Below are 4,641 nucleotides of genomic sequence, written 5' to 3'. Positions count from 1 at the left end.
CAGCTCAATTGTGACAGGATACTTGACTAGCACCAAATTAAATATGGGTCATACCACAATATTTCTAAATAATGGACGCAGTGGTTGAAAGGCCCTACAGATGAGGAAAAAAAACCTGCATACATCACATATGAAAAACACGAAAACTGATCCCAAATACTCACTCACATCAATGCTGATAGCTGTCAAACAAGTTTACAAAATTGATGGAATTGTTTGAAAGTTGTTGAAAATTTGAATGTTTTCGTTCTTCTAGGTAATAAACACATTGATAGAGATTTAGAAGTGCCGCAAACGTTTTAAAGATGAATTTCCAACTAATACAAAGATGCATTAATTGTCATAATTTTGACAATTTTCCTTCATTTTTTAAACTTTTAGCATTGTTATTAAAACTATGTTTTGAATAAACTTGTAAAACGTACATGTTTCCATAAATTGCGTAATGTATGATCATATTATTTATTTCTTTTTACTCAAAACTAGAGCTGTTGGGACCGAGAACTTTTCAACGGTTTTATAATTGTAAAAAAAAATTACATGCTTTTCCAGATATTTTTGTTTTTTTTAGAAATGTCATAAACATGTTATTTATTTTTTTTAGAATGAGTGTAATCAGTTTCGTACCTTTTAATTCCACACTATGTTGCTTATCCTTTGACAGATACGCGTATTTCGACTACCACTTGGTCGGCGTTAAGTCAGAGGGGACCAAGTAACAACATTGACGAAACTTAGATTTTTAGGGCATTTGATGAAGAATTACTTAAGCTACTTGGAACATTCACCCAATTTTCTTAATGTTATAATTAACGAGAGTTGTAGCACAATTTTCTTTTGATTGAACTGCAAAAATCGATAATAATGTGCAGTCAGAGTGTACCGTATGCTTGTTGTCAAGAGAGTTGAAATAATGTGTATTGGTTAAAATCCAATAAATGAAATAGTTTATCATCAAAAAGTGATACGTTTCTAAATCGTATGACTCCCTAACGTATTTTCTGATGAATATTGATCAAGAAAGCATGTGAAATTCCATTTTATTATAATCAATATCGTATTTTACAGATCATCGTGTTGAATCATATTGTGGCATTTCGCAGACAGAGTGGACCATGTGTCTCTAAGAAAAATAGTTGAAATTATCTTATTCTTCGTAATCCTTTCCAAATCAAAATGTGTTTGTTAAGTAGCTGTTGGGCATCATATTGAAATGTACCAATACCCGTTTCATGAAGAAATTGATTTTACCGATTATTTAAGAATTGTGTACTTGGTTCACTCTGTCTGAACGAATTTTTGAAAAATGCCAGTCCTCTGAATAAATTATTATGAACACTGTGTAACTACAGTATTTCAAAAACGTACCGAACTATGAAAATACATTCAAAAGTTCAGTTTGCGATCAGTCTTCGTATCGGTTGGACGTATTTTCAATTGCGAGAAGCTTTTCTGTCAGTAGTGTGGTGTGATGGCTCTCAATTCCCGAGAGCACACATTTAAAGTAGATTTGTCAAACTTCACGCGACGGCCAAGTTATGAACAAATCCACGGTTTTGTTAGGCTAACACTTGGCTTACAACCTAATCAGGTGAAACGCCTGCAAATCAATCATGCTGCGAAATGTGTGCATGTTAAATGTGCAGACCAAGCGATGGCTGAAAAAATAGTAGAAGAACACGACGGACGACACGAGCTGGAAGTGCAAGGCAGCAAACATCGAATACGATTAACGATTGACAGTGGTTGCACTGAGGTCAAAGTTCACGACCTCTCCGAGAGTGTGAGCAACGAAGATGTAGCTGGTTTTCTTCGTCATTTCGGCGAAGTTCACAGTGTGAAAGAATTGAGTTGGGGTCCCTCATTTGCCTACCAAGATGTTTCTTCTGGGGTACGCATAGTAACGATGACACTTCGTAGCCACATACGATCGTTTGTTACGATTCGAGGTGAAGAAACTTTGGTTACCTACCGAAATCAACCAGCCTCATGTAAGCATTGCACCCAACCCCTACACCCCGGTAGTAGGGGAACAGAGCCCAAAATGCCAAGATGGGGTAAAATGGCCCAACTCATAAAATCATTCCTGAATGGGACTTGATCAATAGTATTGGTGAATGGTGTCAAGATACGTTTGCATCGAATATTCTTCTAGAAGCTAGGCCACGAAACCCACGAAAAATCTTTTGATTTCCCAATGAAAACTGGCAACTTCCGGTTTTTCGTGCTTGCAATTAAGGTTTTCTGTTGATTTTATTACCAGCCAAGTGTTTCCAACGAGATTGAGACACGCATGGAGACGCATGGTTGTTGATGTCTACGTTTTTCATGTTAGGGGTCATTCAAATATTACGACCATCGTTTTGCGGGGAGGGGGGTAACACTCCATTTATTGAGTATACGAAAAAGCGGGACAGAGGAGGGAAAAGGAGTCGGAAATGCCCGAAAACTGATGGACGTAATTTTTGAATGTTTTCATGAAGTGGCATCTTACCCCACGGCAGATGGTCGTTTTGCACCACTTCCGTTTTACGAATCAGTTTTTAAAGTCGCTAAAAATCGATGAAAATACAATAATTTAGTGAATATTTTTTCTGAAGTATCGAGCAAATATTGTCTAGTTGCTGTTACCACTTTGAAAGCCTAACAAATGAGACTAATTATCATTGAAAACGATGAAAGTTTGAAAAATGGCATTTTACCCCACTTGACCCTACATGTGTGCAACACAAAAAAACACTCCAAGTCAAACGCAACAATCAATCAACATCCAACGACCTCGCGGGCGATGATAGACCGACACGCAATCTAGTGACCGAATTGAACGAGCCGAACATCTGTTCAAGCTCCAGTGCAGTGGACGAGAACCCGAAGAACAAGCCATCGATCGACGACGTCGCAACTACCGGCGGTGGAAAAAAGAGGAGGAAGCAGAAAGATCAGCAACAATGCGTACAGCAGCCCGCGTGTGTGCAAATGATTGGACAAACAACAGAGTCGCCGCCGAGAAAAAAGCAGGATGGGAACTTTTTTCGTAAAGTGAAGCAGGGAGACGGAGAGCGCATCCCAGATGTTGATATGAGTACCGATTGGAAGGATGATGAGTCGGAGCCCGAGCCCGACCGCAACGACATGGATGCATGGCTTGCCTGGGTGCAAAACAGCATTGATAGAGGAATGCGTAGACGAGACTCCAAATCCAATAGTAAATAATGTGTGATTTGTAATTGTGTTTTTTGCTATATGTATTGAATTCGTATTCCGACCCGAATGATCATGTTTGATTAAAGGGTCGTTAATAAAAAAACAAACAAACAACAAACATTCAAAAGTTGTTAGCTATTAAATGTTCAAGTTAAAAATTCTTGAATAGCTCATTAATTGACTACCCTTTATGTGATATTGAACTGTTGTACTTGGTTCACTCTGACTGACTGACTGGTTGCTCGCCGCGTGACGTGAAAATCGTTGTCGGCGACATGAACGCGCAGGTAGAAAGGGAGGAAATGTACAGACCGGTAATCGGGCGAAACAGCCTGCACGCCGCGCCGTATCGAATGATAACGGCCAGCGATGCGTAAACTTTGCAGCCTCCCGTGGTATGGTAGTCCGAAGCACCTTCTTCCCCGCAAAGATATCCACAAAGCCACCTGGAGATCACCCGACCATCAAACAGAAAACCAAATCGACCACGTTCTAATCGACGGTAAATTCTTCTCAGATATAACCAACGTCCGCACATACCGCAGTGCGAATATAGATTCGGTTCACTACTTAGTCGCTGTATGCATGCGCTCAAAACTTTCGACAGTTATCACCACGCGTCGAAGTCGAACGCCGCGGCTCAACATCGAGCAACTTCGTAACGTAGAAGTGGCTCAAGACTACGCGCAGCAGTTAGCAGTGGCCCTACCAACGGAAGAGCAGCTTGGCGCAGCTACACTTGAAGATGGCTGGAGGGATATCCGATCCGCCATAGGTAGTACCTCGGTTGCAGCACTAGGCTTCGCGACTCCGAATCACAGAAACGACTGGTACGACGGCGAATGTGAACAGTTGAAAAACGAGAAGAATGCAGCATTGGCGAGAATGCTGCAACACCGTACGAGAGCGAATGAGGCACGTTACAAACAGGCGCGGAACAGGCAGAACTCAGTCTTCCGGATGAAGAAGCGCCAGCAGGAAGAACGAGATCGTGGACACACGAAAGTTCTACGAGAAGCTGAACCGCTCGCGCAGAGGCTTTGTGCCACAAGCCGACATGTGCCGAGATAATCACGGGAATATTCTCACGAGCGAGCGCTGCCTACAAGATACTCTCTCAAATTTTATGCCGCCGACTATCACCGATTGCAAGAGAGTTCGTGGGGCAATATCAGGCTGGATTTATGGGTGAACGCGCTACAACGGACCAGATGTTCGCCATCCGCCAGGAGTCCCTTCGAATCTCGCAGAGGGTTACGGCAAGGTGATGGTCTTTCGTGCTTGCTGTTCAACATTGCTTTGGAAGGTGTAATAAGAAGAGCGGGGATAAACACGAGTGGGACGATTTTCACGAAGTCCGTTAAGCTGCTTGGTTTCGCCGATGATATTGATATTATTGCTCGTAAATTTGAGACGATGGCGGAAACGTACATCCGA

This window comes from Aedes albopictus, chromosome 3, assembly GCF_035046485.1.
Source record: "Aedes albopictus strain Foshan chromosome 3, AalbF5, whole genome shotgun sequence".
Classification (NCBI taxonomy): domain Eukaryota; kingdom Metazoa; phylum Arthropoda; class Insecta; order Diptera; family Culicidae; genus Aedes; species Aedes albopictus.
Note: the sequence above shows the minus strand (reverse complement) of the source record.